At 42.3% G+C, this 23,933-nt stretch overlaps 1 protein-coding gene and 1 non-coding gene across 2 annotated transcripts in view; both read left to right on the top strand.

The window, feature by feature from the left end:
* PRKDC (protein kinase, DNA-activated, catalytic subunit) overlaps positions 1-23,933 on the top strand; it is a 2,064,551-nt gene that overhangs the window by 414,322 nt on the left and 1,626,296 nt on the right.
* Positions 18,573-18,686, top strand: LOC128661871 (U5 spliceosomal RNA). The gene has a single exon (XR_008402651.1). It is a non-coding gene; the product is annotated as a U5 spliceosomal RNA (small nuclear RNA).

Below are 23,933 nucleotides of genomic sequence, written 5' to 3'. Positions count from 1 at the left end.
TAAATTAACTTATTTTATGTGTACGTAAAGTCAATGTTTGGATCAGCACTCCAGGATCATCCCCATCCAAATGTAACACTGCAGGATTTGCAGAGAGTAGGTGCTCAAACCTTCAAAGACCCCTCTCTAAGGTCTAAAGAAATAGAGCAAAAAGAGAAGAAGGTAGCACTCTTGTAGCAGGAAACACCTTTTATTAGAGCAACGTTTCGAGGCTACTTACCTCTTTCTCAAGCTTACACTGAATTGTGAACAAGACTTTATTCACAAGGCAATTAGTGAAGGGCCAATCCCCAGGCTCTCAAGGGGCGTGTGCAACAAAATGACATCACACAGCAACTGAGTGCAAAAAATATAAATTATTAACCCATTAGAGGCTGACTGGAGGATTGGTCCAACAACTATATACAATTAAAAACAATATAGCTACACAGAATAGAGGAACAGCATAATAGGATAAAAAAATATAATGTTAAACTAAGAGAAAAAATGTTTAAATTAATGGCATAAGGTCAAATTCTCTGTTAAGCCCTTTTGGTGACATAGTATCTAGTAACCAAATCCATTTGGCTTCCTTGTACAGTAAATCTCTCAACCTGTCACCTCCTCTGGATTTTTTATTTGCATGGTCAATGACCATAAATCTTAATTGGTTGGCTTGATTGCCTTTATCCAAAAAGTGGGAGGGGACAGGAAGATGAGATAGTTTATCATTACCAATATTGGATTTGTGCTGATAGAAGCGGTCCTTGACCTTCTGGGTGGTCTCGCCTATATATAATAGGCCACATGGGCACTTAAGAGCGTACACCACATATGTGGAATTACATGTAAAATACCCTGGGATCTTAAATTTCTTGCCTGTATAGGGATGAGATATTTCTCCTCCTTTAATTACGCTATTACATTGTGCACACCCCAGGCATGGGAAGTCCCATTCCTAGGGGTGCCCAAAAACGTTTGACCCTTGGTAGTGGTATTGATATGTGCCCGCACCAATTTCTTACCCATGGTGTTACTTTTGCGGTAAGCTGCTCTAGGGAATTCTTTGAATTCCAATATGTCAGGGCAGGCTTCCTTCAGCATAAACCAATTCTTTTTGATGATATGAAAAATACTGTTACTCATAGTACTAAATGTACTGACAAATATGATCCTATTAGGAAACCCTGTAGTTATAAAGTCTTGTTCTCAATTCAGTGTATGTAAGCTTGAGAAAGAGGCAAGTAGCCTCGAAACGTTGCTCTAATAAAAGGTGTTTCCTGCTACAAGAGTGCTACCTTCTTCTCTTTTTATTTTATGTGTACGTTATCTAAAGATACATATTTTGGTCTTTACTTGAATAAATTCTGCTTTTTAGCTGAAATATATAAATGTAGGTCCCTAAGTAATAGAAATGCAATGTTTGATATGTAGAAGTGCCAATAAATATTATTTCTCCAACATAGGTGTGTCCGGTCCACGGCGTCATCCTTACTTGTGGGATATTCTCTTCCCCAACAGGAAATGGCAAAGAGCCCAGCAAAGCTGGTCACATGATCCCTCCTAGGCTCCACCTACCCCAGTCATTCTCTTTGCCGTTGTACAGGCAACATCTCCACGGAGATGGCTTAGAGTTTTTTAGTGTTTAACTGTAGTTTTTATTATTCAATCAAGAGTTTGTTATTTTGAAATAGTGCTGGTATGTACTATTTACTCAGAAACAGAAAAGAGATGAAGATTTCTGTTTGTATGAGGAAAATGATTTTAGCAACCGTCACTAAAATCCATGGCTGTTCCACACAGGACTGTTGAGAGCAATTAACTTCAGTTGGGGGAACAGTGAGCAGTCTCTTGCTGCTTGAGGTATGACACATTCTAACAAGACGATGTAATGCTGGAAGCTGTCATTTTCCCTCTGGGATCCGGTAAGCCATGTTTATTACGATTGTAAATAAGGGCTTCAAAAAGGGCTTATTAAGACTGTAGACTTTTTTTGGGCTAAATCGATTGATTATTAACACATATTTAGCCTTGAGGAATCATTTTATCTGGGTATTTTGATATAATAATATCGGCAGGCACTGTTTTAGACACCTTATTCTTTAGGGGCTTTCCCAAAGCATAGGCAGAGCCTCATTTTCGCGCCGGTGTTGCGCACTTGTTTTTGAGAGGCATGGCATGCAGTCGCATGTGAGAGGAGCTCTGATACTTAGAAAAGACTTTCTGAAGGCGTCATTTGGTATCGTATTCCCCTTGGGGCTTGGTTGGGTCTCAGCAAAGCAGATACCAGGGACTGTAAAGGGGTTAAAGTTCAAAACGGCTCCGGTTCCGTTATTTTAAGGGTTAAAGCTTCCAAATTTGGTGTGCAATACTTTTAAGGCTTTAAGACACTGTGGTGAAAATTTGGTAAATTTTGAACAATTCCTTCATGTTTTTTCGCATTTGCAGTAATAAAGTGTGTTCAGTTTAAAATTTAAAGTGACAGTAACGGTTTTATTTTAAAACGTTTTTTGTACTTGTTATCAAGTTTATGCCTGTTTAACATGTCTGAACTACCAGATAGACTGTGTTCTGAATGTGGGGAAGCCAGAATTCCTATTCATTTAAATAAATGTGATTTATGTGACAATGACAATGATGCCCAAGATGATTCCTCAAGTGAGGGGAGTAAGCATGGTACTGCATCATTCCCTCCTTCGTCTACACGAGTCTTGCCCACTCAGGAGGCCCCTAGTACATCTAGCGCGCCAATACTCCTTACTATGCAACAATTAACGGCTGTAATGGATAATTCTGTCAAAAACATTTTAGCCAAAATGAACACTTATCAGCGTAAGCGCGACTGCTCTGTTTTAGATACTGAAGAGCATGACAACGCTGATATTAATATTTCTGAAGGGCCCCTAACTCAGTCTGATGGGGCCAGGGAGGTTTTGTCTGAGGGAGAAATTACTGATTCAGGGAACATTTCTCAACAAGCTGAACCTGATGTGATTGCATTTAAATTTAAGTTGGAACATCTCCGCATTCTGCTTAAGGAGGTATTATCCACTCTGGATGATTGTGACAAGTTGGTCATCCCAGAGAAACTATGTAAAATGGACAAGTTCCTAGAGGTGCCGGGGCTCCCAGAAGCTTTTCCTATACCCAAGCGGGTGGCGGACATTGTTAATAAAGAATGGGAAAGGCCCGGTATTCCTTTCGTCCCTCCCCCCATATTTAAAAAATTGTTTCCTATGGTCGACCCCAGAAAGGACTTATGGCAGACAGTCCCCAAGGTCGAGGGAGCGGTTTCCACTTTAAACAAACGCACCACTATACCCATAGAGGATAGTTGTGCTTTCAAAGATCCTATGGATAAAAAATTAGAAGGTTTGCTTAAAAAGATGTTTGTTCAGCAGGGTTACCTTCTACAACCAATTTCATGCATTGTCCCTGTCGCTACAGCCGCATGTTTCTGGTTCGATGAGCTGATAAAGGCGGTCGACAGTGATTCTCCTCCTTATGAGGAGATTATGGACAGAATCAATGCTCTCAAATTGGCTAATTCTTTCACCCTAGACGCCACTTTGCAATTGGCTAGGTTAGCGGCTAAGAATTCTGGGTTTGCTATTGTGGCGCGCAGAGCGCTTTGGTTGAAATCTTGGTCGGCTGATGCGTCTTCCAAGAACAAGCTACTTAACATTCCTTTCAAGGGGAAAACGCTGTTTGGCCCTGACTTGAAAGAGATTATCTCGGATATCACTGGGGGTAAGGGCCACGCCCTTCCTCAGGATCGGCCTTTCAAGGCAAAAAATAAACCTAATTTTCGTCCCTTTCGTAGAAACGGACCAGCCCAAAGTGCTACGTCCTCTAAGCAAGAGGGTAATACTTCTCAAGCCAAGCCAGCTTGGAGACCAATGCAAGGCTGGAACAAGGGAAAGCAGGCCAAGAAACCTGCCACTGCTACCAAGACAGCATGAAATGTTGGCCCCCGATCCGGGACCGGATCTGGTGGGGGGCAGACTCTCTCTCTTCGCTCAGGCTTGGGCAAGAGATGTTCTGGATCCTTGGGCGCTAGAAATAGTCTCCCAAGGTTATCTTCTGGAATTCAAGGGACTTCCCCCAAGGGGGAGGTTCCACAGGTCTCAGTTGTCTTCAGACCACATAAAAAGACAGGCATTCTTACATTGTGTAGAAGACCTGTTAAAAATGGGAGTGATTCATCCCGTTCCATTAAGAGAACAAGGGATGGGGTTCTACTCCAATCTGTTTATAGTTCCCAAAAAAGAGGGAACGTTCAGACCAATCTTAGATCTCAAGATCTTAAACAAGTTTCTCAAGGTTCCATCGTTCAAGATGGAAACCATTCGAACTATTCTTCCTTCCATCCAGGAAGGTCAATTCATGACCACGGTGGATTTAAAGGATGCGTATCTACATATTCCTATCCACAAGGAACATCATCGGTTCCTGAGGTTCGCATTCCTGGACAAACATTACCAGTTCGTGGCGCTTCCTTTCGGATTAGCCACTGCTCCAAGGATTTTCACAAAGGTACTAGGGTCCCTTCTAGCTGTGCTAAGACCAAGGGGCATTGCTGTAGTACCTTACTTGGACGACATTCTGATTCAAGCGTCGTCCCTTCCTCAAGCAAAGGCTCACACGGACATTGTCCTGGCCTTTCTCAGATCTCACGGATGGAAAGTGAACGTGGAAAAGAGTTCTCTATCTCCGTCAACAAGGGTTCCCTTCTTGGGAACAATAATAGACTCCTTAGAAATGAGGATTTTTCTGACAGAGGCCAGAAAAACAAAACTTCTAGACTCTTGTCGGATACTCCATTCCGTTCCTCTTCCTTCCATAGCTCAGTGCATGGAAGTGATCGGGTTGATGGTAGCGGCAATGGACATAGTTCCTTTTGCACGCATTCATCTAAGACCATTACAACTGTGCATGCTCAGTCAGTGGAATGGGGACTATACAGACTTGTCTCCGAAGATACAAGTAAATCAGAGGACCAGAGACTCACTCCGTTGGTGGCTGTCCCTGGACAACCTGTCACGAGGGATGACATTCCGCAGACCAGAGTGGGTCATTGTCACGACCGACGCCAGTCTGATGGGCTGGGGCGCGGTCTGGGGATCCCTGAAAGCTCAGGGTCTTTGGTCTCGGGAAGAATCTCTTCTACCGATAAATATTCTGGAACTGAGAGCGATATTCAATGCTCTCAAGGCTTGGCCTCAGCTTGCGAGGGCCAAGTTCATACGGTTTCAATCAGACAACATGACAACTGTTGCGTACATCAACCATCAGGGGGGAACAAGGAGTTCCCTGGCGATGGAAGAAGTGACCAAAATCATTCTATGGGCGGAGTCTCACTCCTGCCACCTGTCTGCTATCCACATCCCAGGAGTGGAAAATTGGGAAGCGGATTTTCTGAGTCGTCAGACATTGCATCCGGGGGAGTGGGAACTCCATCCGGAAATCTTTGCCCAAGTCACTCAGCTGTGGGGCATTCCAGACATGGATCTGATGGCCTCTCGTCAGAACTTCAAAGTTCCTTGCTACGGGTCCAGATCCAGGGATCCCAAGGCGGCTCTAGTGGATGCACTAGTAGCACCTTGGACCTTCAAACTAGCTTATGTGTTCCCGCCGTTTCCTCTCATCCCCAGGCTGGTAGCCAGGATCAATCAGGAGAGGGCGTCGGTGATCTTGATAGCTCCTGCGTGGCCACGCAGGACTTGGTACGCAGATCTGGTGAATATGTCATCGGCTCCTCCTTGGAAGCTACCTTTGAGACGAGACCTTCTTGTTCAGGGTCCGTTCGAACATCCGAATCTGGTTTCACTCCAGCTGACTGCTTGGAGATTGAACGCTTGATCTTATCGAAGCGAGGATTCTCAGATTCTGTTATCGATACTCTTGTTCAGGCCAGAAAGCCTGTAACTAGAAAGATTTACCACAAAATTTGGAAAAAATATATCTGTTGGTGTGAATCTAAAGGATTCCCTTGGGACAAGGTTAAGATTCCTAGGATTCTATCCTTCCTTCAAGAAGGATTGGAAAAAGGATTATCTGCAAGTTCCCTGAAGGGACAGATTTCTGCCTTGTCTGTGTTACTTCACAAAAAGCTGGCCGCTGTGCCAGATGTTCAAGCCTTTGTTCAGGTTCTGGTTAGAATTAAGCCTGTTTACAAACCTTTGACTCCTCCTTGGAGTCTCAATTTAGTTCTTTCAGTTCTTCAGGGGGTTCCGTTTGAACCCTTGCATTCCGTTGATATTAAGTTATTATCTTGGAAAGTTTTGTTTTTAGTTGCAATTTCTTCTGCTAGAAGAGTTTCAGAATTATCTGCTCTGCAGTGTTCTCCTCCTTATCTGGTGTTCCATGCAGATAAGGTGGTTTTACGTACTAAACCTGGTTTTCTTCCAAAAGTTGTTTCTAACAAAAACATTAACCAGGATATTATCGTACCTTCTCTGTGTCCGAAACCAGTTTCAAAGAAGGAACGTTTGTTGCACAATTTGGATGTTGTTCGCGCTCTAAAATTCTATTTAGATGCTACAAAGGATTTTAGACAAACATCTTCCTTGTTTGTTGTTTATTCTGGTAAAAGGAGAGGTCAAAAAGCAACTTCTACCTCTCTCTCTTTTTGGATTAAAAGCATCATCAGATTGGCTTACGAGACTGCCGGACGGCAGCCTCCCGAAAGAATCACAGCTCATTCCACTAGGGCTGTGGCTTCCACATGGGCCTTCAAGAACGAGGCTTCTGTTGATCAGATATGTAGGGCAGCGACTTGGTCTTCACTGCACACTTTTACCAAATTTTACAAGTTTGATACTTTTGCTTCTTCTGAGGCTATTTTTGGGAGAAAGGTTTTGCAAGCCGTGGTGCCTTCCATTTAGGTGACCTGATTTGCTCCCTCCCTTCATCCGTGTCCTAAAGCTTTGGTATTGGTTCCCACAAGTAAGGATGACGCCGTGGACCGGACACACCTATGTTGGAGAAAACAGAATTTATGTTTACCTGATAAATTACTTTCTCCAACGGTGTGTCCGGTCCACGGCCCGCCCTGGTTTTTTTAATCAGGTCTGATAATTTATTTTCTTTAACTACAGTCACCACGGTACCATATGGTTTCTCCTATGCAAATATTCCTCCTTAACGTCGGTCGAATGACTGGGGTAGGCGGAGCCTAGGAGGGATCATGTGACCAGCTTTGCTGGGCTCTTTGCCATTTCCTGTTGGGGAAGAGAATATCCCACAAGTAAGGATGACGCCGTGGACCGGACACACCGTTGGAGAAAGTAATTTATCAGGTAAACATAAATTCTGTTTTCTTCTAAAGATGTGGTGAGTCCACGGGTTCTTCTTAATTACTTTTGGGAATACCACTCCTCGCCATCAGGAGGAGGCAAAGAGCACCACAGTAAAAACTGTTAAGTATCACTTCCTTACCCATAACCCCCAGTCATTCTCTTTGCCTCTATGTGCATGGAGGAGGTGAATTTTTTGTGTGTAATTAAAATTATATTTTTAAAGAAAATTGAGTCTTCAATCAAGCTACAGGGTATAACCTAGCTGACGTTAGTCTTTGCAGTCGAGCTGTGGTGGTTTTAAAGCCGTGGAGAACTTGCAAAGTGGTGCTTGCTCCATTTCTCTAACTTAGCTGCCCTGACTTTAGATATCTAAGTTAGTTACTTGGCTATCGATGTTATCCTAGTCGCTGTGAGGAGAATGTGTCCTCTCATATTAGGAGCTGTCGTTATGTCAGACAGCATAGCAGGTAAGTGCTTTTATCCTTCCTATGGGAGAGGGGCACTTTAAAATTCCTGTTTAATATAATGTAAGGGACGGATAATTCACTTATGAGATGGGTGTTATTACTATGACATGTTTGCAGGCACAGGCTGAGAAGAGACATGTGAGACTTAAGAGTCTCAAGGCTAATTTTTGATGTGTTTTTTTAGGCTGCACTGTTTTTGGTTAGTTTAACGGTTTTTCTTCAGATTGCGGGCGGTTGTTTAACCACGCCCACCTCCTTGTCCAGACCACGGGAGTGTTTTTGCGCCTTCTGACGTCTGTGATGTCATCGGGCCTGCGCTTTTCTGCTCTGTGTGGATTTCTTCCTGCGTAGTGAGGAGCACTTTAGGAGCGCAAGTGAATACATTGCAGAGTTGATCCGCTTCAAGTAGTGGTAAGGGCACCTCAGTATACTGAGGTGCGGAGGGAGGTTTTTTACCTGAGGTATTGGTTATTAAAAGTTTTTATTAAAGACTTAATTCTTTTTGATTGTTGTTCAATATTAAACGCTAAAGAGTTTGAATAGAGGATAATTACCAGTTATGTTGGATATGAATCCACTCTTTTCTATCCCTGTTTATTGTGTTTAGATGCACAAATTGCAGCTCCAATGAAGTTCTGTTCTTCCTGTGTTAAACAGACATTGCAGGGTAAAGGCAAGTTTTTTAATGTTGAGCCTTATGTCTCTCAGGAGGATGTTGTCCAGGTAATGCCAGGACATTTTCCTATTTCATCCCAATCCTCTATGGCAGCTAACACTGTGTCCTGCGGTTCCTCTGTACAGGTATCCTCAGCGATATCTACAGCCTTAGCCGAGTTTCCCATATTTTCTGGGAAGCGCAAGAGGAAATCTAAAGTTTCAGAGACTAGGGAATCCGTTTCTAATGCTGACCCTCAGGTTCCTTTAAGATCGGAGGATGAGGAAAATTCTCACTCAGAGGGTGAGATTTCAGATTCAGACAGTATATTGCCTTTCTCTGATAGTGAAGGTTCTTTCTTCAGGTTTAAAGGGATAGTATAGTCAAAAATAAACTTTCATGATTCAGATAGAGCATGCACATTTCTAATTTACTCCCATTATCAATTTTTCTTCATTCTCTTGTTATCTTTATTTTAAAAAGATGGAAAGAAAGCTTAGGAGACGGCCCATTATGGTTCAGAACCTGTTTAGCGCTTGCTGATTGGATGGCTACATTTAGACACCAATCAGCAAGCGCTACCCAGGTTCTGAACCAAAAATGGGCCTGCTTCTAAGCTTACATTACAGTTTTTTTTTTTAAATTAAAGATACTGTAAGGTTTAAACAGTATGTCTGATAAACCTTTTGTTTATAAATTATAGTTTCGTAGCTGAGATTTGCTTCTAAGGAAAAATGTTATTAACCTTAGCAATGAACAAAATCAGCAGAGTTAATTAAGTGATGAATGGGTTATCATTTAACATGAAAACGAATTGTGCAGAGACAAGCAATAAATACAAATATATGCCCAGGAATTGAGGCATTAACAGATTTCTACAGGAGGAAACACCTCTTGACGAGATTCAGAACAGAATCAGAGTTCTCAGTTTCGCCAATTCCTATATTGCTGATGCAGTTCTTGAGGTCCTTAGATTGGGAGCTAAGGCTTCTGGTTTTGCTGTTATGGCCAGGCGGGATTTATGGTTGAAGTCTTGGTCAGCTGATGTTTCATCTAAGGCTAAACTGATGGCTCTTCCTTACAAGGGCAAGAACTTATTTGGACCGGGTTTGGCGGAAATTATTTCCGATGTTACAGGCGGAAAAGGGTCTTTTCTGCCCCAGGATAAGAGGAGCAAACCGAAGGGATGCCAGAGGAATTTTCGTTCCTTTCGCAACTTTAGAGGAAAGTCCTCCTCATTTTCGTCTAAACAGGATAATAACAAGCCAGCCTAGAAACCGACTCAGTCCTGGAGTAAGGGTAAGCAGGCCAAGAAGCCTGCTACCAACTCTATGTCTGCATTAAGGGGTTGCCCCCGATCCAGGCCTTGATCTAGTGGGGGGCAGACTTTCTCAGTTCGCTCAGGTCTGGTTAAGGTACGTTCCAGACCCATGGGCGGTGGAAATTGTGTCACAGGGCTACAGGTTAGAATTCAAGGGTTGTCCCCCCAGGGGCAGGTTTCACCTTTCCAGACTATCTGCAGACCAGATAAAGAGAGAGGCGTTCTTGAGGTGTATCGAAGACCTCTCGGCCATGGGGGTGATTGTTCCGGTTCCAAAGTTGGAACAGGGTCTGGGTTTTTACTCAAACCTTTTCGTGGTTTCCAAAAAAGAGGGAACCTTACGCCCGAATCTAGATGTAAAATGTCTCAACAAATTTCTCAAGGTTCCGTCATTCAAGATGGAAGCCGTTCGGACAATTCTTCCTTTGATCCAAGACGGTCAGTATATGGCGACCATAGATTTGAAGGACGCTTACTTACATGTTCTCATCCACAGGGATCATCACAAATTTCTGAGGTTTGCATTTCTGGATCGTCACTTTCAGTTTGTGGCTTTGCCTTTCAGCCTGGCCTCAGCTCCCAGAATATTCTCGAAGGTTCTAGGGGCCCTTCTAGCGGTGGTCCGGTCAAGGGGGATAGCAGTGGCCCCCTATTTGGACGACAATTTAATTCAGGCTCTTTCCTTTCCAAAGGCAGCATCTCACACGGAGATGTTACTGTCCTTCCTCCATTCTCATGGGTGGAAGATAAATGTGGAAAAGAGTTCTCTGGTTCCAGCAACAAGAGTTGTATTCTTAGGAATGATCATAGACTCTGTCCTGATGAAGATATTCCTGACGGAGACCAGAACAGTCAAGCTCCTATCGGCTTGTCTAGTCCTTCAGGAGACACCTCGTCCTTCAGTTGCTCAGTGTATGGAAGTAATTGGACTGATGGTGGCAGCCATGGACATCGTGCCATTTGCTCGTTTTCATCTGAGAGCCTTACAGTTATGCATGCTCAATCAGTGGAATGGAGATTATCTGGATCTTTCTCCATAGATAGTGTTGGATCAGAAGACAAAGGACTCTCTCCATTGGTGGCTTTCTCGGGAGCAACTGTCCCGGGACACTTGCTTTCGGAGACCATCTTGGATGATAGTGACTACAGACGCCAGCCTGGTGGGTTGGGGGGCAGTCTGGAAATTCCTCAAAGCTCAGGGTCTTTGGACTCAGGAGGAGTCCAAACTACCGATCAACATCCTGGAGTTGAGAGCAATTTACAATGCGCGGTTAGCCTGGCCTCAGTTGGCCTCGAACCAGTTCATCAGATTCCAATCAGACAACATAACATCAGTAGCGTACATCAACCATCAGGGGGGAACGCGAAGTTCCCTAGCTATGAGGGAGGTGTCTCGGATCATTCAGTGGGCGGAAGACCACTGTTGTTGTCTGTAAGCCATCCACATTCCGGGAGTAGACAACTGGGAAGCGGATTTTCTAAGCAGGCAGACTTTCCATCCGGGGGAATGGGAACTCCATCCGGAAGTGTTCTCCAAACTGATATGCAGATGGAGGATGCCGGAGCTGGATCTCATGGCGTCCCGCCAAAATGCAAAGCTTCCAATGTACGGTTCCAGATCCAGGGATCCCCAGGCCTTTCTGATAGACGCCCTGGTAGTTCCGTGGGACTTCCATTTGGCTTATCTGTTTCCTCTGTTTGCTCTCCTGTCTCGGGTGATTGCTCGCATAAGACCGGAACAAGCATTGTGATTCTAATTGCTCCGGCTTGGCCTTGTAGAATCTGGTATGCAAACTTAGTGGAGATGTCAACTCTACCTCCGTGGAAGCTTCCCCTGTGGAAGGACCTTATTCTTCAGGGGCCTTTTCTTCATCCAAATCTTGTTTCTCTGAAGCTGACTGCTTGGAGATTGAATGCTTGATTCTATCTAAACTGGGTTTTTCAGAGTCAGTGATTGAGACACTGATCCAGGCTTGTAAGCCGGTCACTAGAAGGATTTACCATAAGATATGCAGGAAATGTCTTTTTTGGTGTGAAGCTAAGGGATATTTTTGGAGTAAGGTTAGGATTCCAAGAATATTGTCCTTTCTTCAGGAGGGTCTGGAGAAAGGTTTGTCTGTTAGGACCCTGAAGGGTCAAATTTCGGCCTTATCAGTCCTTTTACACAAATGTCTGGCAGATGTGCCGGACGTTCAGTCTTTTTGTCAGGCCTTGTTCAGAATTAGATCGGTTTTCAAGGTGATTGCTCCTCCTTGGAGCCTTAATCTTGTTCTTAAAGGGACAGTCTAGTCCAAAATAAACTTTCATGATTCAGATAGGGCATGTCATTTTAAACAATTTTCCAATTTACTTTTATCACCAATTTTGCTTTGTTCTCTTGGTATTCTTAGTTGAAAGCTTAACCTAGGAGGTTCATATGCTAATTTCTTAGACCTTGAAGGCCGCCTCTTAAGAATGCATTTTAACAGGTTTTTCACCACTAGAGGGTGTTAGTTCATGAATTTCATATAGATAACACTGTGCTCATGCACATGAAATTACCTGGGAGCTATCACTGATTGGGTAAACTGCAAGTCTGTCAAAAGAACTTAAAAAAGGGGCAGTTTGCAGAGGCTCAGATACAAAATAATCACAGAGGTAAAAAATATATAAATATAACTGTGTTGGTTATGCAAAACTGGGGAATGGGTAAAAAAGGGATTATCTATCTTTTAAAACAATAACAATTCTGGTGTAGACTGTCCCTTTAAGGTTTTACGACGTCCGTTTGAGCCGATGCATTCCCTTAACATTAAACTTTTGTCTTGGAAATGTTGTTCTTGTTGGCTATGTATTCTGCTTGGAGAGTATCTGAACTCTCTGCTTTACAGTTTGATTCTCCTTATCTAATTTTTCATGCTGATAAGGCTGTTCTTCGTACTAAGTTGGGATTCCTTCCCAAGGTTGTATCTACTAAGAAAATTAATCAGGAAATTTATGTTCCTTCCCTGTGTCCGAAGCCTTCTTCAGACAAGGAGCGCTTGCTGCATAATCTGGATGTGGTTTGCGCTCTTAAGTTTTACTTGGAAGCGAGTAAAGACTTTCGGAAGTCTTCCGCTTTATTTGTTCATTTTTCTGGGAAGTATAGAGGTCAGAGGGCGTCTGCCCCTATTCTAGCTCTTTGGTTGAGGAGTGTGATCCACATTTCCTCTGGGTAACAACCTCCAGAGAGGATTAAGGCTCATTCCACCAGAGCCATAGCCTCTTATTGGGCTTTCAAAAACGAAGCTTCTATGGAACTTTTGTAAATAGTACTATTCCACTAGTTGTGGAAGAAGCCTAACTTCTTACATTGCAGTTTCTGGATATAGTTTTCAGTGCTTTTAAACTGAGTTATTTTCCCCTTGTGTGCATGGTAGAGGTGTATGTTATTCTATTTTTTTTAAATTTCTGTTTAATTTCCATAAATATTATACATAACATGCATGTACACCGCCATGTATATCATAATTATTTTTATACAGTACAACACACACAAAAAAAACTAGCGAAAAGAAGACAAAGAGAAATTGCAGAGCAAAATATATTATACGCTTCAGCCCTTCTCTTGGAAGAAATGAATAATCTACTCATTCTATATTCCTTCTCTTCTTCTGCTAAGACTTAAAGGGACATTGTACACTAGATTTTTATTTGCATAAAGGTTTTGTAGATGATCCATTTATATAGCCCATCCTAGTAGTGTTTTTATAAAAAAAAATATAGTTTTGCTTATTTTTTAAGAACATTGTGCTGATTTTCAGACTCCTAACTAAGCCCCACAGTGACCAATGTATACACGCATTACAGACTCCTGCAGGCTCCTGTTTTTTCATATACAGGGAAGGGGGGAGACGGGGAGTGTCTGCTCTTTTTGTTTACCCAGCCCCTTTCAGTGGGTGTCCCAGACAACCTCATCAAAAGTACTAAACTGGGAGCTTCTTAGTAAGTTTTTAAAAGGTTTTATACTGTATTTTTAGATCCGTATCTGTGCATATTCTTTATTATAGTAGTGTCTATTACATGCAGTTATATGCAAATTGGTGTATGCTGTCCCTTTACGAAAAAAAAAAAAATATTTAAAAAAAAAATATATATATAAAGATTATACAACTGCACTTCCATGTTGTGTAAAATGGTTCTTCCAGCAGGACTACATAATTTTATTTCATGTGAGTGGCAAGAGTCCATGAGCTAGTGACATATGGGATATCTTTTCCTACCAGGAGGGGGCAAAGTTTCCCAAACCTCAAAATGCCTAAAAATACACCTACCACCTCAATCATACCTTAGTTTTACAAACTTTGCCTTCATTGGAAGATTGTGAAGCAAGATGTGCTTGATTTCTTTTGTGAAAGGCGCTTCTAAGCATTTTGAAGCCCAATTACTCTCAAAGTACAGTGTTTGTCTGAGGGATGTGAATGGAGTATTGCCTCATGGACTTCCACATCTTGGGTATTATATCCCATATGTCACTAGCTCATGGACTCTTACCATTTACATGAAAGAAAACATAATTTATGTAAGAACTTACCTGATAAATTAATTTCTTTAATAGTGGCAAAAGTCCATGAGACCCACCCTTTTTTTGTGGTTATGATTTTTTTGTATAAAGCACATTATTTTTTCCAGTTCCTCACTTCTTGGCTAAATGTTAAACTAAGGTATGAGTGAGATGGGAGGTGTATTTATAGGCATTTTGAGGTTTGGGAAACTTTGCCCCATCCTGGTAGGAATGTATATCCCATATGTCACTAGCTCATGGACTCTTGCCACTCACATGAAATAAAATTATGTAGTCCTGCTGGAAGAACCATTTTACACAACATGGAAGTGCAGTTGTATAATCTTTATATATATTTATCAGGTAAGTTCTTACATAAATTATGTTCTTAAACCGTGTTAAAATTTGTTTTTTTTCATATAGGTGGCGAGAGTCTATGACCTGTTACGCATTGGATATACATTCCTACCAGGAGGAGGCAAAGTTTTCCAAACTCCAAAAGGCCATAAAACCCTTCCCACCTTACTCATACCTTAAAGACAACATGATGTCTATAACAAAAATATACTGACATAAATGAAGACCTGTATTTCTCTTGCAAGGTGTATCCAGTCCACAGATTCATCCTTTACTTGTGGGATATTCTCATTCCCTACAGGAAGTGGCAAAGAGAGCACACAGCAAAGCTGTCCATATAGCTCCCCCTCTAGCTCCACCCCCCAGTCATTCTCTTTTCCGGCTCTAAGCACTAGGGTCTCTCTACGGGAGGGTAAAGTGAATGTGGTGTTAGAATTCTCTACGTCTGACTGCTTGGAGATTGAACGCTTAATTCTATCAAAGCGGGGGTTCTCTGAGTCAGTTATAGATACTCTGATTCAGGCTAGAAAGCCTGTCACCAGGAAAATCTACCATAAGATATGGCGGAAATATCTTTGTTGGGGTGAATCCAAGGGTTACTCATGGAGTAAGATTAGGATTCCCAGGATATTGTCCTTTCTCCAAGAAGGATTGGAGAAAGGATTGTCAGCTAGTTCCTTAAAAGGACAAATATCTGCTTTGTCTATCCTGTTACACAAGCGTCTGGCAGAGGTACCAGACGTTCAAGCGTTTGCTCAGGCTTTAGTCAGAATCAAGCCTGTCTATAAACCTGTGGCTCCGCCATGGAGTTTGAATCTAGTTCTTTCAGTTCTTCAAGGGGTTCCGTTTGAACCTTTACATTCCATAGACATTAAGTTGTTATCTTGGAAAGTTTTGTTTTTGATAGCTATCTCTTCTGCTAGAAGAGTTTCAGAATTATCTGCCTTACAGTGTGATTCACCTTACCTGGTGTTCCACGCAGTTAAGGTAGTTTTGCGTACCAAGCCTGGTTTTCTTCCTAAAGTTGTTTCTAACAAGAATATTAACCAGGAAATAGTTGTTCCTTCTCTGTGTCCTAATCCATCTTCGAAGAAGGAACGTCTATTACACAATCTTGATGTAGTTCGTGCTTTAAAGTTCTATTTACAAGCAACTAAGGATTTCAGACAAACATCTTCTTTGTTTCTATTCTGGTAAGAGGAGAGGTCAGAAAGCGACTGCTACCTCTCTTTCCTTTTGGCTGAAAAGCATCATCCATTTGGCCTATGAGACTGCTGGCCAGCAGCCTCCTGAAAGAATTACTGCTCATTCTACCAGAGCAGTGGCTTCCACATGGGCTTTCAAAAATGAGGCTTCTGTTGAACAGATTTGTAAGGCAGCGACTTGGTCTTCACTGCATACTTTTGCCAAATTTTACAAATTCGATACTTTTGCTAATTCAGAGGCTATTTTTGGGAGAAAGGTTTTGCAAGCAGTGGTGCCTTCCGTTTAAGGTACCTGTCTTGTTCCCTCCCTTCATCCGTGTCCTAAAGCTTTGGTATTGGTATCACACAAGTAAAGGATGAATCCGTGGACTGGATACACCTTGCAAGAGAAAACAGAATTTATGCTTACCTGATAAATTACTTTCTCTTGCGGTGTATCCAGTTCACGGCCCGCCCTGGCATTTAAGTCAGGTAAAAATTTTTTTGTTAAAACTACAGTCACCACTGCACCCTATGGTTTCTCCTTTTTCTTCCTAACCTTTGGTCGAATGACTGGGGGGTGGAGCTAGAGGGGGAGCTATATGGACAGCTCTGCTGTGTGCTCTCTTTGCCACTTCCTGTATGGAATGAGAATATCCCACAAGTAAAGGATGAATCCGTGGACTGGATACACCGCAAGAGAAAGTCATTTATCAGGTAGTCATTACTTTTGGGAATTCAGAACATGGCCACCAGGAGGAGGCAAAGACACCCCAGCCAAAGCCTTAAATAGCTCCCCCACTTCCCTCATCCTCCAGTCATTCTTTGCCTTTCGTCATAGGAGGTTGGCAGAGAAGTGTCGGAAGATTAAAGATAGTCTCTTATGGAGGGTAGTACTCTTCGAAATGGGACTGGAGTTTTAAGTAATCCTGTCAGCCTCTCAGTGAGAGCATGGATGAATGTTAGTGTCTTTCTGTGAAACAATCCCGACTCATGTTAACAGCTCCTTTGCTGCCTGCTTTCTTCACTCAAGTCCATGTCAGAAGCGAGGCTACTATCGGTCACACTTGAAGGACCATATTCCTGTTCCACGGCATTTATTCTGGTAAGATTGTTTCATTTTACTCTCATGTGTGTAATGTAAACGAAGAAGTCAGTGTCTCAGTGGGACTCTTATCTTTATGGAATCAAGGGTTAATATCTCCTGATGGGGGTTATTGAACAGGGGGGACTTTAATCATATTTGTTATGTGATTCAGTTTGCTAATGTGTAGTGACGCTTGGGCTCGTGGCTATATCGGATCATAACGGCCTTTTTTATCAGGCTGCGCGGCTCTTGTGGCCTTGGCGCACTTTTCTCTGACCTGCACAGTGTACCTTGTGACTAGGCGTTGTCACGTTCTGCTCTCCATTTCCGTATTCCTGACCGCGTGGCGACGGAGAGAGACTGTTTCGCTAGTTTTCTTGGTCACAGGAGGTGGTGAGTGTCCCAGCCATTGGGGGTGTAAAGTGCCATTCCCCCCCCCCCCCCCTACATAATTTCTATCCAAGTTATGTTAGTGTGCCCATTCTTCTTAGGCGTTCACCTGCGGGTGCTGCCCTCTTTTTCTTTGATCCGGTTAGGATGTATTTTATTTCTTTTTGAGAAGCTCATGTCTCATAATTTTTCCGTTGGGAAACATTTCTTCTCTGGAATTTGATACTAGCGATTTTGTTGACGCTTGGGCACTTCCGTGGAAGTTGCATGTTAAGGTGTTAGTACATTGTTATGTCTATACAGGTGGCCCTCGGTTTACGACGGTTCAATTTGCGCCGTTGACTGCTATTGAAAGCATTAGCACATGCATACATTAAAATGGCCAGTAGGTGGAGCTGTCCGCTTGTGTTGCAGCAAACACATACAAAGAAAAGCAAGCCAGACATGATCAATGGATCAGCTTTCAACGGAACAAGATCTAGAAGCCACTTCCCTTAGCTGCAGACTCAATGCAGAGAACTGTTTGCAGAAAAAGGCAAGTAAAAAACGTTTTTGTTCATTAAACTTAGTTTGATGATGATACAGTCTGTTGTGTGATTAAACACAGGCAGGCTGAAATCAGTGTATAACCAGACCTGAGCAATGGAGCCGTTTTTAAAGGAACAAGATCTAGCAGCCACTTCCCTTAGCTGCAGAAAAATGCAAGTAAAAAAACGTTTTTCTTCATTAAATTTAGTTTGATGATGATACAGTCTGTTGTGTGATTATTTTGTTTTTGTTCATTAAACTTAGATTGATGATAATACTGTCTGTGTTTGTGTGATAATTTTAATCGGTGCGGTTTAGCAAATGTTTTTGTTCATTAAACTTAGTTTGATGATGATACAATCTATATTATTAGGTTTATAATGCTGGTTAGCATTTAAAGTCTTCATTTCAAAGCTTTAAAAATAATGTATTAGGTGTTACTTATGTCAATTTTGAGATGGGCCTGGAACCTAACTCCCTCACTTCCCATTGACTTACATTATAAACTGGGTTTCAATTTACAACGGTTTCGATTTACAACCATTCCTTCTGGAACCTAACCCCGGCGTAAACTGAGGGCTACCTGTAGTTCCTTTTGTTGATTCCTATTGGTGTTTCGATTTTTCGGTGGTCTGGGTCAGTTCCGAGTGCCCTATGTAGCAGGCTGGTCCTGGTCGGGCACTAATTTCTGTTCCTTAAAGTCTATATCATCCACGTGGTGCTGGTATAACTGGCTGTCCTGGTTGGGTGGTGAGTTGCTCACTCGGATGAGGAGTTCGTTATACTCTGGTTTCTCTTCAGATCGATTAAAGCTTTCGCCTTTACTAAGGTTTCTGTGGAGAGGATCATCCATAAATTTTCAAAACTTTTTTGAGGCTTTGCTCCTTGCAGGGCTAAAACATGGTAGAGGAGGCCTTTCATTCCTAGATGTCAGGCTGGTTCTCGTTTCTTCTTTTGGGTGGGGCATCTGAGAGATTGTACTCAATCCTTATTGTCCTGTGCCTGATTGTTGGCGGGTTCCAGAAGTTGATCCTGCTAAAGATTACTCTGTGGGTTCCGGAGGTCCTTTGGCCTCGGAGCTAGGGTTTTCTATTCCCTATGGGACTGGAGATTTAGATTACTCCTTGGACATCTGGGGTACCAGGTTGGGGTGATTTTTATCTCCTCTATGGTATTCTTATTGAATGTATTTTATGAGGCCTTGATGACGGTAACTCTTCCTTATGGGGTTGAGGTGTCTTAGGCTTCTTTTTTCCCCTTCTCTGGGCTGGTTTGGGGGTCATCTGTTCGGGAAGTTCAGGCATTTACGGCCTTTTTCATCCCCCTACTATTTCTCATCTGCTCCCATGTTTTGGGACTCTGGAGAATGTGTTTGTCTCCTTTTTTTTTCCTGGAGCTGCCCTTACTTAAGATGTGTCGGTTTTATCTGTCGCTCAAAAGTAATTGTGAGGCTCGTTCATCATTTTCCTTGAGCTGTGGGGGTTTCCGGGAGGTTGATCCGGAAGGGATTGTTTGGAGACTATTTTATCTTCTCAAACTGGATATCTAGTTTTGAGCTCTAACTCTGGGTGTTGTCCCTCGAGCCTTTAGGAGATGTGCTCTCAGTCTCTGGGATGCTTTGTGAACGTCCAGTGTCCAAGGACCTTTGGATGTGGCTGTTGTTGCATCTCCTTGGGTATAGGTTCTCTGTATGAGGTATCCCTATGGTTCCTCAAGGGTTACTACCTTGTAGCCGGCTCTGGTTTCCCGGACATGTCTTGTCTTGGATATCTCACTGAATCTCTTAGATGGGTTTTGGGCAGTATAGTCCTTCCGGTTCTGAGACTTCCACTTGCCCTTTCCGGGGCTTTTCTCTTATCGGAGACTTGGAAACAGCCGGATGGGCAGTTTAGCTGCCTAGCAAGCGGGAGATTGCAGTCACAATCTTTTGCAGCTATTTGCACAATAAATGTGTGCTTGATGGCTGTTTGTCTTTCTTCTGGGACGGCTGTTGCAGCCGGATGGCTCATCTACAATCAGTATTGCCTTTGCCATCTGTCTGCTGCTGCACACTCCATGCCTGTGGACGGGTTAGCGGTTATATTTGGCTTTCTTCTCCCCCTAGGGAGATTGGGGCATACCACAGTATCCACCTAGTTCCCCGGAGGTCTTCCTTTATTCAGTGGGTTCCCACCTACCTTGCGTACAGGATGTTATGAAGGGTTGGTTTCTGGTATCGTGCCATCACTGTTGTTTTAGTGTAGTCCCTATTTCTTTCATGTAATTAACAAGAGTCCATGAGCTAGTGACGTATGGGATATACATTCCTACCAGGAGGGGCAAAGTTTCCCAAACCTTAAAATGCCTATAAATACACCCCTCACCACACCCACAAATCAGTTTTACAAACTTTGCCTCCAAGGGAGGTGGTGAAGTAAGTTTGTGCTAGATTCTACGTTGATATGCGCTCCGCAGCAAGTTGGAGCCCGGTTTTCCTCTCAGCGTGCAGTGAATGTCAGAGGGATGTGAGGAGAGTATTGCCTATTGAATGCAGTGATCTCCTTCTACGGGGTCTATTTCATAAGGTTCTCTGTTATCGGTCGTAGAGATTCATCTCTTACCTCCCTTTTCAGATCGACGATATACTCTTATATTTACCATTTCCTCTACTGATTCTCGTTTCAGTACTGGTTTGGCTTTCTACAAACATGTAGATGAGTGTCCTGGGGTAAGTAAGTCTTATTTTCTGTGACACTCTAAGCTATGGTTGGGCACTTTATTTATAAAGTTCTAAATATATGTATTCAAACATTTATTTGCCTTGACTCAGAATGTTCAACTTTCCTTATTTCCAGACAGTCAGTTTCATATTTGGGATTATGCTTTAAATTATCATATTTTTTCTTACCTCAAAAATTTGACTTTTTTCCCTGTGGGCTGTTAGGCTCGCGGGGGCTGAAAATGCTTCATTTTATTGTGTCATTCTTGGCGCGGACTTTTTTGGCGCAAAAATTCTTTTCCGTTTCCGGCGTCATACGTGTCGCCGGAAGTTGCGTCATTTTTGACGTTATTTTGCGCCAAAAATGTCGGCGTTCCGGATGTGGCGTCATTTTTGGCGCCAAAAGCATTTAGGCGCCAAATAATGTGGGCGTCTTATTTGGCGCCAAAAAATATGGGCGTCGCTTTTGTCTCCACATTATTTCAGTCTCATTTTTCATTTGCTTCTGGTTGCTAGAAGCTTGATGTTTGGCATTTTTTTCCCATTCCTGAAACTGTCTTATAAGGAATTTGATCTATTTTGCTTTATATGTTGTTTTTTCTCTTACATATTGCAAGATGTCTCACGTTGCATCTGAGCCAGAAGATACTACAGGAAAACCACTGCCTGCTGGATCTACCAAAGCTAAGTGTATCAGCTGTAAACTTTTGGTAGCTATTCCTCCAGCTGTTGTTTGTAATAATTGTCATGACAAACTTGTTAAAGCAGATAATATTTCCTTTAGTGATGTACCATTGCCTGTTGCAGTTCCCTCAACATCTAAGGTGCAGAATGTTCCTGATAACATAAGAGATTTTGTTTCTGAATCCATAAAGAAGGCTTTGTCTGTTATTTCTCCTTCTAGTAAACGTAAAAAGTCTTTTAAATCTTCTCTCTCTACAGATGAATTTTTAAATGAACACCATCATTCTGATTCTTTGGACTCTTCTGGTTCAGAGGATTCTGTCTCAGAGATTGATGCTGATAAATTTTCATATTTATTTAAGATGGAATTTATTCGCTCTTTACTTAAAGAAGTACTAATTGCTTTAGAAATAGAGGATTCTAGTCCTCTTGATACTAATTCTATACGTTTGGATAAGGTTTTTAAAGCTCCTGCGGTTATTCCAGAAGTCTTTCCTGTTCCTAATGCTATTTCTGCAGTAATTGCTAAGGAATGGGATAAATTGGGTAATTCATTTACTCCTTCTAAACGTTTTAAGCAATTATATCCTGTTCCGCCTGACAGGTTAGAATTTTGGGACAAAATCCCTAAAGTTGATGGGGCTATTTCTACCCTTGCTAAACGTACTACCATTCCTACGTCAGATGGTACCTCGTTTAAAGATCCTTTAGATAGAAAAATTGAATCTTTTCTAAGAAAAGCTTATCTATGTTCAGGTAATCTTCTTAGACCTGCTATATCATTGGCTGATGTTGCTGCAGCTTCAACTTTTTGGTTGGAAACTCTAGCGCAACAAGTAACAAATCGTGATTCTCATGATATTATTATTCTTCTCCAGCATGCTAATAATTTCATCTGTGATGCCATTTTTGATATTATTAGAGTTGATGTTAGATTTATGTCTCTGGCTATCTTAGCCAGAAGAGCTTTATGGCTTAAGACTTGGAATGCTGATATGGCTTCTAAATCAACTCTACTTTCCATTTCTTTCCAGGGAAACAAATTATTTGGTTCTCAGTTGGATTCTATTATTTCAACTGTTACTGGTGGGAAAGGAACTTTTTTACCACAGGATAAAAAGTCTAAAGGTAAAAACAGGGCTAACAATCGTTTTCGTTCCTTTCGTTTCAACAAAGAACAAAAGCCTGATCCTTCGTCCTCAGGAGCAGTTTCAGTTTGGAAACCATCTCCAGTCTGGAATAAATCCAAGCCTGCTAGAAAGGCAAAGCCTGCTTCTAAGTTCACATGAAGGTACGGCCCTCATTCCAGTTCAGCTGGTAGGGGGCAGGTTACGTTTTTTCAAAGAAATTTGGATCAATTCTGTTCACAATCTTTGGATTCAGAACATTGTTTCAGAAGGGTACAGAATTGGTTTCAAGATGAGACCTCCTGCAAAGAGATTTTTTCTTTCCCATGTCCCAGTAAATCCAGTGAAAGCTCAAGCATTTCTGAATTGTGTTTCAGATCTAGAGTTGGCTGGAGTAATTATGCCAGTTCCAGTTCCGGAACAGGGGATGGGGTTTTATTCAAATCTCTTCATTGTACCAAAGAAGGAGAATTCCTTCAGACCAGTTCTGGATCTAAAATTATTGAATCGTTATGTAAGGATACCAACGTTCAAGATGGTAACTGTAAGGACTATATTGCCTTTTGTTCAGCAAGGGAATTATATGTCCACAATAGATTTACAGGATGCATATCTGCATATTCCAATTCATCCAGATCATTATCAGTTCCTGAGATTCTCTTTTCTAGACAAGCATTACCAATTTGTGGCTCTACCGTTTGGCCTTGCTACAGCTCCAAGAATTTTCACAAAGATTCTCGGTGCCCTTCTGTCTGTAATCAGAGAACAGGGTATTGTGGTATTTCCTTATTTGGACGATATCTTGGTACTTGCTCCGTCTTTACATTTAGCAGAGTCTCATACGAATCGACTTGTGTTGTTTCTTCAAGATCATGGTTGGAGGATCAATTTACCAAAAAGTTCTTTGATTCCTCAAACAAGGGTAACCTTTCTGGGTTTCCAGATAGATTCAGTGTCCATGACTTTGTCTTTAACAGACAAGAGACGTCTAAAATTGATTACAGCCTGTCGAAACCTTCAGTCTCAATCATTCCCTTCGGTAGCCTTATGCATGGAAATTCTAGGTCTTATGACTGCTGCATCGGACGCGATCCCCTTTGCTCGTTTTCACATGCGACCTCTTCAGCTCTGTATGCTGAACCAATGGTGCAGGGATTACACGAAGATATATCAATTAATATCTTTAAAACCGATTGTTCGGCACTCTCTAACGTGGTGGACAGATCACCATCGTTTAATTCAGGGGGCTTCTTTTGTTCTTCCGACCTGGACTGTAATTTCAACAGATGCAAGTCTCACAGGTTGGGGAGCTGTGTGGGGATCTCTGACGGCACAAGGAGTTTGGGAATCTCAGGAGGTGAGATTACCGATCAATATCTTGGAACTCCGTGCAGTTTTCAGAGCTCTTCAGTTTTGGCCTCTTCTGAAGAGAGAATCGTTCATTTGTTTTCAGACAGACAATGTCACAACTGTGGCATACATCAATCATCAAGGAGGGACTCACAGTCCTCTGGCTATGAAAGAAGTATCTCGAATTTTGGTTTGGGCGGAATCCAGCTCCTGTCTAATCTCTGCGGTTCATATCCCAGGTGTAGACAATTGGGAAGCGGATTATCTCAGTCGCCAAACGTTG

This window comes from Bombina bombina, chromosome 5 (genome assembly GCF_027579735.1).
Source record: "Bombina bombina isolate aBomBom1 chromosome 5, aBomBom1.pri, whole genome shotgun sequence".
Taxonomy (NCBI): Eukaryota; Metazoa; Chordata; class Amphibia; order Anura; family Bombinatoridae; genus Bombina; species Bombina bombina.
The sequence above is the reverse complement of the archived record's forward strand: the minus strand, read 5'-3'. Positions and strand labels throughout refer to the sequence as shown.